The sequence below is a fragment of the Arachis hypogaea genome, chromosome 18 (genome assembly GCF_003086295.3).
Source record: "Arachis hypogaea cultivar Tifrunner chromosome 18, arahy.Tifrunner.gnm2.J5K5, whole genome shotgun sequence".
NCBI lineage: Eukaryota > Viridiplantae > Streptophyta > Magnoliopsida > Fabales > Fabaceae > Arachis > Arachis hypogaea.
Genome location: NC_092053.1, coordinates 21,246,096 through 21,259,067, shown reverse-complemented (window position 1 = coordinate 21,259,067; position 12,972 = coordinate 21,246,096). Strand labels below are relative to the sequence as shown.

Sequence of the window (12,972 nt, the reverse complement as noted above, 5' to 3'; positions counted from 1 at the left end):
CTTGATTGTACCCTTGGTTGGGACGGTCATAGAAGTTATGAGTGGATGCCACGGTGTTGTCTTCCTACTGGAGCTGCGGGCATTCATCAGTATAATGGCTATAATCAGCACAGACTCCGCAAACTCTCTGTGGGACTAACTGTTGGCTTTGCTGCGGTGGAGGAGGTTGAGCTTGCTGAACTTGTTGTTGATTCAATTGCATCTGCTTCAGCAAGTTGGTCATTTCACAGATACTCTGAGTTAGAGCAGCAGTCTCTCTGCTAGAGGATACTTCTGCAACAGCTTTTGAACGACCTTGTTTCTGCCTGTGGTTCCTGGTAGATTCAGCTAAGTCGCTGATCAATTGCCATGCCTCATCAGTAGTCTTGTACTTCTTCATAGACCCATTGCTAGCACTTTCCAATGTGGTCTTATCTTGGGGCCTCATGCCCTGTGTGACGTAACCGAGTAACACTATCTTGTCAATCATATGATGGGGGCATGCTTCCAGAAGATTATTGAAGCGCTCCCAATATTCATAGAGAGTCTCGGATTCATCCTGAACAATCATGGAAATGTCTTTCCTCAGTTTATCAGTAACTTCAGCTGGAAAGAATTTTTCCAAAAATTCTCTTCTAAGTGTATCCCAGTCGGATACAGTTGCTGCGAGTTGAGTGTAGTACCACTCTCTTGCCTTTCCCTCAAGAGAAAACGGGAAAGCTTTCAACAAAATTGAAGTTTCATCTGCACCATCACGCCTGACAGTAGAACAGGCTGCTTGGAAATCTCTCAGGTGCTTGATAGGCTCTTGAGCAGGTAAGCCATGAAACTTGGGCATCAAATTGAGCAGTGCAGTCTTTATTTCAAAGTCTGTAGCCACCGCTGGGTGATGCGCCTGAAACGGCTGCATTGTAAAATCAGGGGCTCCCTCCTCCTGGATAGTAACTCTCCTAGGTGCTGCCATGTCGCCTGCACGTAAATCAACCGAATCAGTAGAGCGGGAGCTGGTTTTTTCCTCAACTGACGTTTCAGATCCGCCCTCAGAGAGGACTAACCGACGCCGAGCTCGCCTTATTCGTGAAATAATTCTTTCAATCTCAGGATCGAATATTGGCAAGCTTGGATCAGGAAGTGAACGCGTCATTTAACGAAAGAAACATGCAGCTCATAGTAGCAAAATAAAATAAAATGCAAATAAATAAATTCCAATTAATAACTTTAGCACTCTATTGCAACTCCCCGGCAACGGCGCCAAAAATTGACGTGGCGGAAATTGGCGAGTTAAGAATTGTTATAAGATATGCGTTGCAAGTATAGTTCTTAACCAACCAGAAATCCGCTTATCAATTTAGAAGGGTGTCACAAAAATTAAAATTAAAATACTGGGAGTATAAATCCCAGGTCGTCTCCCAACGAGTTGCAGAAAGGTGTGCTATTTTATTAATCGGATGTTTTTCAAAAAGGGTTTGAATCGATTAAATAGGAAATTAAATTGGAGAATTTAAATAATTTAAATAAAAGCCTTGACTGGGAGTAGATTAGCTGGAAGCCCTATTCTTGTTGGAGTACTCTCAAGATTAATTGACAATTGAAGGTTGTCCTGTTTAGTTATCCCTTACTAGGTAAGGGAAAGTCAAACAAGTTGGAATGCTACTTCTATTCACAAGGTCCAACCCACTCAGTTAAAAGGTATTGGAGTCAGTGACTAGAGGGCAATTCAACAATAAACCCAATTACAATTTTTCTTTTAAGCATTCCAACTCAAGGGTTCCTTTCAATCAACTCCCCGTCAAGTTAGGGAACTACTCGCTCATTGTGAATGTAGAATTCATAACATAGGAAAGGGAATTAAAGAAAGACATGATAAATAAAAATAAACAAAATCAATTAAAAATAAATGTAATCCTTGTATTAATAAATTCTAAAAATAATCCAATAGTAAAATTAAGTAAACTAAAGGACATGGAAGAGTAAGAGCCAAGTAAAGAAAACGAACTAGAATGACGAAGTCTTGATGAGGTAATAACTCTTCTCAATATCCCAATGCAAAAAGCAATAAAAATAAAATCCTAAGAACTATGAATGTGTAGAGAGAAAACCTAGAGGAGGAGTAAAACTAGATCTAAAAACTAAAATTGTGTAGAATGAATGTTGTCCTCGGTTTCTGCATGTTCTCTGGCTCTAGTCTGCTTTTCTGGCCCGAAAACTAGATCAAAACAGGGCCCAAAATCGCCCCCAGCGAATTCTGCAGATTATGCAGATCGCGCACGTCACGCGATCGCGTCATTCATGCGGACGCGTCATTCGGCGTTTTGCCTTGCCACGTGTGCGCGTCGTCCACGCCTCCGCGTCACTTGTGCTATTCCAATCCGCGCGGTCGCGTGAGCCATGTGGCCGCGTCACTACGATTTCTTCTCTTTCGCGCGGTCGCGTGAGCCATGCGACCGCGTCACTTCTCGCTGGTCATCTCTTCAATTTCTTGTGTTCCTTCCATTTTTTCAAGCTTCCTTTCCAATCTCCAACTCATTCATACCCTATAAAGCCTGAAACACTTAACACACAGATCACGGCATCGAATGGAATAAAGGAAAATTAAAATACATAATTAAAAGTCTCTAGGAAGCAAGTTTTCAATCATGCAATAATTTTAGGAAGGAAATATAAATGCATGCTAGATTAATGAATAAGTGGGTAAAGATCATGATAAAACCACACAATTAAACACAATATAAACCATAAAATAGTGGTTTATCATCCGTTTAATATCAGAGAGTTGATTGAACGGAAGGACCCATATGTCAGGCATTTTGAAGGTTGTATTTTCCAATCCTGATAGAGTAAAATGTCCACGAATAAAAATATCAAAGACCTATTTATCATTTTTCCAAAAAAATAAAGAATCGGAGACGATTTTAATTTTGACCCAAAATGTTAGGAACAACAAAAAATACTTAATCCTATCTTTTTTTTCTCTTTTAACGTCAGATGTAGTCTAAATTACTTGAGTTTTCAGCTTATTCATCGTGATCTCATGGAGATACCTATTACATTATTAATAACACATATTAAACACATAAAAAGTATTTGGGATATATTCCAATAACCTTACAATTATATTTGTCAATAATAAAATAATCAATCTTAATTCAACAATCTTCTTTTTTTAATAACAAATATATTGTATTAGAGAGCATAATTTAAACGTACTGATAGAATAAAGAAAATAAATGAATAATGTGCTTGATTCAGTAGAACAACTAATTTAAACGTACTGATAGGATAAAAAAAATAAACGAAAAAAAAGTCGCCACAAATATATTAAATTTTTTGAAAAATATTATATCAATAAGCATACCAAAATATCTTTATAAATAGACATATGTATCCTTGTGATTATTTTTACTAAAAGACTAAATAATTGTTTTTAATTGTTGTGACCAAAATATCCTTTTATAATAAAAAAAATTATAATCAAATTTTAATCTAAGAATATCAAAAAAGAGGAAACAAAATCAAAACCAAATTTCAAGAAAACTATCTTCCAATGATGTTTGTGGACAAGCATCTTGATGCAGAATAAGAAGTCGGAACCCACACCCATGGCGCTCTCCATTAGACCACTCCCCAGCATACCAAAGTCTCCTCCCATGCCCATCATACTTGCCATCATGCTTGCCTTCGTGCTTCATGATAATACCACAATTATGCATAACAAATATATCTATTAAATACACGCATTTATGTAGCTCCTGATTTAACTCCTTTCAAATATTTATTCTTTTACTATTTAAGATTGGTTCTTTTACGGTCTTGTATCTAAGGTTGGAAGTGAGTCAAAAAATCTCATAAATCAACTTCAACTCGATTCGTTAATAGTTCGATAAGCTGAACTCGTGAGTTAATAAGTGAACTTAAGCCTAGAATTGAGCTCATAAATTAAATAAGCTGAGCTTTAGCTTGAATAATCTCAACTCATTAGTTCGTGAGTTGACTCGATTATATATATAATAGTAATATATAATTTTACATATATATTAATATTCTTAATTATTTAAAATTTTATATTCATTTTTTATATATAATTTTGATGTAAGACATAAATAAAAAATTTATAATTGATAGATACACAATATATAAATTTAATCTCTTTTAATATTTTTAAAAATATATAAATAATTTATTAATATAAAATTATAGATTATGTTCCTGTTATTTGAGTCAACTCGTGAGCTCAAGCCAACTCATGAGCTTTTGGTGAGCCGAACTTGAAATTAAAAAATAGGTTCGATTGTTAATAAGTTGAGCCGTGAGCCAAGCTCAATTTTCGTGAGCCGAGCTTGAGCTTAATCTAATTCGACTCAACTCGACTCACTTCCAACTCTACATGTATCTTTGAATTGTCAATATCTGCTGTCATTGTCTTCATATTTATTACAAAAATTGGGTTTATTTTTTTGCATTATCAAATTCCATATGACTTTTTTCTTATGTGAAATATTATATGACTTGGTCTTCACATCTTTGATGCTCTCCTCCTGATATATCTCAAGCGCCTTCTCTTTTGATGCTTTTGGTTATTTTAGGTTAAGAGGATCTGAGTTTACTTCCTCTGTTTTCTTCTATGGGAGACCCCCTATCCCACCCAATAAAATAAAATAAAATAAAATAAGTTGATAAAAAAAATTATGTTGCGTGTATATTAAAATTAGCTATCAAAATCAACAACTAATATAAAATACATGTTAAAATATAAAATATATATTAAAAATGAATTAAATAATACATATATTTATACACAGATACATAATAACTAATTTTAATAGCTGAGTTTAGTGTACCAATAACATTAAAAAAAAAACACACACACACAACAAAAATAACACAAAAAAAGGTTACAGCATATATATGCATATTTGATATACTCCAAAGTTTACAACATATTTGATACACTCCCTAAGTAATACAACAAGAAGAATCACTCCAACACCAATGAGACAGAGTATGTCACAGCATGTTACTATTATAATTTAATAGATTTAACTCAACTAAGCTTCCAATAGTTTGGGTAGAGTAGACTATGGTGTACTCATTTTCTTAATTACAACAACAATAAAAAGCATGCAATTGGTTCTATATCATATTAAGAACCAAAACAGAGGACACTCCTCCAAGAACCAGTATGATCCACCCTAAGATCTTCCCTGGGACGCGGTCGGGAAGCATTGTTCCCATAAGCCCCACCAAGAACAAGAGCTGAATCAACAAAACCATAGCCCTCGCAACATTGGGGTGGGATGAAAAGTAATCTTGACCTACTTTATCACCTTTGAAGAAGGAAATCAGAGAAAGCTGAAGGTTCGAGAATATAACAATGATTTCCATTGATTCTTTGAACTTAGCCACGTCTTCGTTTCCCTCCCTAAGAAGACAAAGAAAGGTTCTAAGATAATATACAATGCATGGAAAAAAACACTGAAATAGAAGCAAAGAGTTCACAAGTTCATCTCTTAATTAGTAGTGTTATCAATGAGAATTTAATAATTAATAGGAACTAACCTCACTGGAGCTTCTTCGTATCTGGGTGTAGAAGTAGAATCCATACCAGGGAACTCAGCTAGAAAAGGAAAATAGTTATAACACTTCTATGTCGTTGGCTCATTGAATTATGAATACGACTTATATATAAATGTTCCCGCTTATGCTTATGCTTAGTTATTTATTATTTATTATATGGTTGCTTATGCTTATATTTTAATATTGAATATTGTTATTGTTGTTATATTGTGTTGTTCTGTTTTATGTTTATTCTGAGTTTGGGAGTGTTTAGTTGTCAATCTTCGAATACATGCACCTTATGTCTATATTTTTTTAAATAAAAAAAATGTTACTGATGGTGAAACTGGAAAAAAAAGATAAATATAAATAATCTTCCTTTATAATCCTCTTACAGTCCTACTAATTAATTGAAACTTATGCAGCTGCCTGATTTCAGTTTATTATTTGTGGATGCTAGATATATATGTACTTCTATCATCATATCAATTATGTTCATGAATTTGGTCATAATGTTGCAGGAACTAGGTTAGTTGTCTTTGCTTATTGTCATTCTAATTGAAGTTTCAAACCAAAATATAGTTTGTGATGAGACCACAAATTTTATTTATAGATGAATCTCTTCATTGTTTGGATATGTGTTCTTTTTCTTTTTTAACTCTTTAATTGCAATAGCATAAGTTGATTGGATCTGAGACTCAGATATAATATCTCTTTCTATCATATTGTAGAATTTTTATTATATTCTAAATCTATGATGCCAAAATTTGTGATGTCAAAACTAGGGAGCAATAATAAGTGATGATGTTTTGCTTTGCTAGATACATGTTCCATTTAGGGTTTTGATTTTTTTTTTTCTATGCAAAGTTTGAGCCTTGATTTTGTCAATCATATTTGATTAATTGTGAAAAAGGCTAATCGATTGTGGTGTTTATCCAATTCGTATAACTTGATGCTATCAAATTTTTTTTTTTTTTACTTTTATTAAGTGAACTCTCTAATAGCTTAATTTTGCTTTGGCTTTTATTTACCAAGGCAAATTATAGTTTGTTGATTATATAGTATATCATTAGTTACATAATAGGTTTTTTTTTTTTTTTGAGAACCATATATCTAACTTATTTTTATTATTACCGAATTCATCTCACTTCTTTTATATAGTCTCATTTTTATTATTCAGTATTTTTATAATAATCAATTAATGATATTTTGTTCAGTAATGTAATTGTAACTATAGGTCTTGCAATGATGACTAGAGTGGTCAGAAATAAGATTCATCAACCAGGCTTTAATTTTGTAGATAAATTGATTGACTTTGATCAAGTTTAATATGTAACTAAAGCTGCACTATTGTATATTATCTGGTTTAAAATATTGTTCATTTGGAGAAATTAATATCTATTAAACTAGAAAATTCCATGAACTAGATGCTATATAGAGTTCTCTTAGAATTGAATTTTTTTTTTATTTTAGATTGATGATGAAAATGGTGTCCATGTTTTATAGGTATTTATAATTTTGTCAATAGTTCAGACTAAAAATTACCATGTGTTAGGATAATTTTAGGGGTTGCATTTTATGTAATGTTAGACAGATTAAAAATTACCATATGTTAGAATAATTTTAGGAGTTACATTTTATGTAATGTTAGAAAATCGAAGTTTTACTATTTTTGTTGTTATGATTTTTGAAGAATTTTGTATTTTGAGGTTTTGTATTGTGTTGGTTATTTGTAAAAAAAATTATTTTATTTCATTGAGGATATAACATGTAGAGTAGAGTAGAGAAAAATTAAAATGAATAAGAATAAATAAAAATTATAAAAAATCACTACTAGAAAATTAGTTATTACAGACGGATATTTCTGACGAATTTTATCCCACGAAAATACAGACAGAATTTCAGAAAGATTTTTTGTCGGAAAATAAAAAAAAATTAGCATAAATTATAGACGGAAAACAGAATCCGTCGATAATTATATCGGTAAAAATTTTTTTTCTGTGATTAGATAGACAAAACGCTGCGTTTTATTAAATTTTTACAGACGAAAAATTGAAATATTAAGTTACCCCTAATTTTATCACCACCCTTATCGAGCTCCATTCTCCTCCTGACCTATGAACTCATTTTCACCCTCATCCCTCCCTCTTCAAAGTTGTCGTCGAACGCTTCTCCTCCGGTAGAAGGTGCTGTCGCCGCCGGCGGGACAAATCGTGGGTACCTTCGTCATCTGGAGAAGCTCTACTCGGCCCTCTTCGCATTGTTGGTTCCTCCTCTCCTCGCCGTCGCACCAAGTTCTGAGTTGAGCTCGTGGCGTCACCGTCACGAAGGGTTCCTCCCCTCCTCGCCATGCGTCGTTTCTGATTCTCTGCTCCTCGCCGTTTTTGTCTTTGATTTTGTGATTTCATTTCTGATTTTGTGATTTTATCTCTGCTTCCTTTGATTTTTTTCTTATTTCCTTATCAACCTTTTGGTTTATCTCTTTGATTTCTTCTGTTAGAATTTGTTCCTGCAGAATTTGATTTGGTTAGTTGCTTTCTGGTACTTAAGTTTTTTTTTTAATGGGAATAATCAAGTAATCTATCTTTTCTAGGATTTGGAGGCTATGCCCGAAGCTGACTTGAGTTCACTGTGAGTCACTATTAATTGCCACAAACTTTTCTCTTTTTTTCTTTATTTGTTTGTTTGGATCTTTAATTTCGAGTAGCTGTGCTGTGATTTATGATCTATTCCACTCTTGGTTTCTTTTGATGTTGTTTTTCTTCCTCCAAGTTTTTTAATTGTTCATTGTGTGAGTTGTCGAGCTGGGTCAATTCTGTTAGTATATCACAAGTAAAAAACTTCTCATGGTACTTTTATTTGTTAATCAATATAACTAGGACCGACGCACCATCTTTCAATAATCAATACCTTGCATGTTTCATACATCAAAGATCCATTTGTTGTGACAGCTTTAGGTATCATAGAAGGCACTTCATCTTCTTCATCAACTTTAATTACCAACAATCCACACCTACGTCTATTTTACTGTGCTTAAAGTTGTTCAATGGATGCAGAATGCTTCATATTCTCAAAATCCGTCTTAACTTGTAAACCTGAAAAAGTAAAAATCCCTTATCCTTAGTCCTGTCATGTAGGTATAAGTGGTCAATAACAAGATATATGCTTTTCTTGATTATATCATGTGATATTTACTTTAAAAGACACAAATTTTTCAGGTAGCAGTCATATAAGAATTTACTTTTATATGAAGATAATACATTTTAATCACTTGTAAAAGGTAAAGCGCTACCTGGGGTGTATGGAGATTTATTACTATAATGTGCCATTGATCATGAGTTTCCTTGAATCAATGTTTCCGGATACAAATTATATCCAAATAAATTGATCCAAGAATGTATGAAATCATGATTGTATCAATTGGTTGAGAGTCCAACAGAGTTAGTGTCTTTAGTCTTTACCCCTACTGTGGTTGTTTTTAATTTTGGAGAAATTGAGGAAGTGTGCAATTAATTAATAAAGCATCCAGAAAATCTAATATGGTTTTTCTTTTTAAGAGTAGTTGATATTTTTATGTGTTATTAAGAAGTAAGAACTCAGAAAAATGACTTCAACTTTTAACATTTTTCATGCTCAGGTTATGCAACCATACAAGATTGAGAAATAATTTAAAAAATAAAATGAAACAAATAAATTATCTACCTGAGCAGTTCTGCTAGGCAATGACACCAGTAAGCAGTTTCGAAGATTGAAGATAAGGTACCAAGTTTTTTGTGTTTTTGTTATTAGAATGTGGATGCATGTTAATTGGTTGTATCAATGTGCAACATTCATTTTACATTCAAAGCAATTCTTCATTTGTTTCTTGCATGGTCCTGTTTTAAATATATTAGCAGTTAATTTAGTGCTCTGCGAATACTTCTTGATATGGCCATTTTTTCATTAAACACTTGACCAAGAAAATGTTCTCACCTAGCCCTGCCTAAAACCAACAACTTCTGGTTTCTAGGCTTGTTTGGTTCTACCGATATAGAACCTGTTGTGGTTTGATTGGGGCTCTGAGATGTCATTGAAGAAAAATCTGGACGAGGATACTCTAATGGTATTGTCTCTGTTAAGGTATGCTTTCTTTACCTATCCTTGAATAGCATTACTAGTTCTATCACTATCTGAATGAGGATACTCTAATTCATGGCTTACTTATTTTTTTAGTTATTTATTATTATTATTTTTCAATAAAAATGTGCATCTTTGTCTGTTATTAACAAATATTGGATAGTGACATCATGTGACCACTAGTTCCAATTCTTCGTAGTACTTGCTCTCTCATCATTATCATTATCGTTAGTTAGGTCACTTGTTTATGGCTAATGAGCAATTGACATCTATCTACTACTTACATGACACACACCTTGAAACTTTGATGGATTTGTTGGAGAATTAGCAAAAAGGATTAATCCATTATTTGTATATCTATATATCTAATAGAAGCATGCAAAAAATGCAGATGTGGCTATCATCAACATTAAACAGTACATTACTAACTTGTTTGAAGCTGTCTCCTTAGCTTATTATTAGGTTCCGGTCTTTGTGAGATACTTCATATACTATATATATAAATGTTGCAACATCTAATGTCACAGGAGTCATTTAAGCAGTGGGCCACCTTAATTAGGGAAATTGCTCTTGAGGGTAGTGCCATACCTAGGGATTACTATGAGGCTAAGAAGTTAGTGCAAAAGCTTGGATTGAAGGCAATCAAAATAGATTGTTGCTCAAACAATTGCATGTTATATCGAAAATACGATGCTGCTCTAACTAGTTGCAAGTTTTGTGAAGCACCTAGATTCAAGCCTATTTCTGATGGTGGTTGTAAGTTCAAGAGAGTTCCTGTCAGACGGATGCACTACTTACCCTTAATCCATATACTTCGAAGGCTTTATGCGTCAATGAGTTCAGCTCCGCACATGACGTGGCATATAAAAAACTAACGTGATGATGGCGTGATGACCCATCCGTCACATGGGGAGGCATGGAAAAGCTTTGACCGTATCCACTCTGATTTTGCTTTAGAGCCTAGAAACATTAGGTTAGGTCTTTGCTCTGATGGGTTTACCCCAAATATCCAATTTAGCAAGCCTTATTCTTGTTGGCCCGTAATTGTAATTCCATACAATCTACCTCCTGGAGATGACCCTCTTCCGACAAAAAGTTTTGGTTTAAGGAGTGGAAGGTAAAAGTGTTGGATTGAATAAAATTATTTTGGATTGAAATATAGTAGGTGATTAGTTGATAGTTGATTGTTATTTGGATTTATAGAACAAGTGAGAAACTATTTGGCTTAACACAGGTCCTAGTTTTCAATAGCAGCACCAATTTCTATTTGTAGCAATTTATAATGTTGTTCCTATTTTTGTTCTGTGTGTAATATAGTCAAAGTGAGAGAGTTATGTGCTCTTTGTTTTCTTTGTTCTTTCTTTTTTAATCATAACTTGTCTTTAATCATAACTTGATTGAATATTGTTCATGTGATTTGAATCTTATAAGTAGCAATTTGATGAGTATGTGCAGAGCCACTTTCTTATTGATGATGATGATGATGAGTTTTTCTTGAGGGCTTTCAAGTATAGGACAAGTAAGCGATTTAGCTAAATGATGTCAAATATTCGTGAGGGTGTGGATACAACCCACGAATGGCTAATTTCTGCTTACAAAAAGGTGTTGGAAAGGTACTGGGAAACAGATGAGAAATGAAAAAATATAAGAAAAAAAGCAAGAGAGAATCGAGCGTCACTCTTAGGTGGTTCTGTCCATTGCGGTGGTTCTATTCCATTGAGCTCAACTATAGAGAGGATGGTAACATAATTTAAGTGGCTTTAGATTTTATTTAATAGACATCTATTTATGTAAAATTTTTCTTATTTTGTGTTTATGTGGAACAGAAGAAGTAGTTGGGCCGTACACCAACCCTCAATGTCTCAGCTATTATGAGAAGCTTAGAGCGTCAAGTAGTTCTAGTGAAGTTCCACTACCACCGCCACCGCCACCACCCTCAATGTCTTCGGATGAGGGCTATGATGATGATGAGGATGAAGATGACATTGAAGACTATAGCTGATAGTTTTAGTATGGTTGAACAATATACTAGGAATTATAGTTGATGATCAATATATTTTGTTTATGTTTTGAATTATATTGACTTGCTTGTTTATAGTACTTTTCTTTTAGTTTGATAATACGATGAATTTGTTTATTTTTTGAAATATTATAAATATTCGAATACAAATTAGATAAAAATTTGTATTAAATTTATATTTATTTTGTATGAAAATAAGTTTATTTTGTAATTAGAAAAATAAAGAAAAATTCTTTTTTACCTTATTGACGGATTTACAGATGGATTTTCTGTCTGTAATCAGAGTGTGAGATGATTTTCCAAAGTTCAAATTACAGACGGAAAATTCGTCAAAAAATCCGTCTGTAATTTACAGACGGAAAATCCGTCGAAAAATCTGTCTGTAATTACAGACGAAAAATCCGTCAGAAAGTTCGTCGTCTTTGGGAAATGGATGGAGAATGTATAGAGGGAAAATCTATCAGTAACTGGTAAAAGTCCGTCTGTAATTTTTCAACGGAAAAAAATCCGTTGGTAAATAATTTCTGACGGGACTTTTACAGAAGGACAAAATCCGTCGGTAATTTTGTCGGTAACCAAATATTCGTCTGTAATAAGAACTAAATCTATCTGTATTAATCCATTTTCTAGTAGTGAACTAAGCTATTTATAAAAATACCATCTTTTTACAGAATGTTGATATTTATTTCTATTAAAGTGTTTGTTAAATTTTTTTGTTAAAATAAAAACCGATAGTCATCCTTAATTAGTGTGTTAAATTTAAATTATACACATTGAGTATAAACTATAGTTGCCACTTGCCAGATAATGAATAATATATGCTTGAGCTTTTTCTATTATTATATTGATATTTTTTATAATATATTTATTTTTTTATCCTTTTTTATAATCTACACATAGTATTTCAAGTTATATATATAATTTTTATTTGATATTATTTAATGCAACCAAGGTTTTTTTAAAATTAATCTTGTTCTTTTGAGACCTAAAAATAACACATGTCGGCGAATGCACGAGCTGCTCTGCTAGTAAAAATTAAGGGATAAAATTGAAAGAAGAATTCTGATTAAGAAGAACATAACAAATTAGAATTTTAATAGTAAGCAGTAAAATTGGATGAGAATGAATATTCTGAAGAGTAATGAACAAGAGGAAGAGAGTAAAAGGTGATCGTTAGGTCTAAAAGTTTTGGAGTTGTGGATGGCAACCAGCGATAGTATAGGCACAAGTTAGTTACTCTGAAATTGTTGAACGAAAGACAAAACATTGTATCTTTCAGTTTTCAATATTTGCTGTAGACCTGT

General features: G+C 33.1%; 1 long non-coding RNA gene and 1 other non-coding gene across 2 annotated transcripts; both read left to right on the top strand.

Annotated features, from left to right (window-relative positions):
• Nucleotides 1-463: 463 nt before the first annotated feature.
• Nucleotides 464-571, top strand: LOC112773785 (small nucleolar RNA R71). The gene has a single exon (XR_003188315.1). It is a non-coding gene; the product is annotated as a small nucleolar RNA R71 (small nucleolar RNA).
• A 7,023-nt stretch (nucleotides 572-7,594) lies between these two features.
• On the top strand, nucleotides 7,595-11,840 carry LOC112771658 (uncharacterized). Its single transcript, XR_003187166.2, has 5 exons — nucleotides 7,595-8,163; nucleotides 9,170-9,291; nucleotides 9,542-9,651; nucleotides 11,104-11,388; nucleotides 11,475-11,840. It is a non-coding gene; the product is annotated as an uncharacterized lncRNA (long non-coding RNA).
• Nucleotides 11,841-12,972: the final 1,132 nt, after the last annotated feature.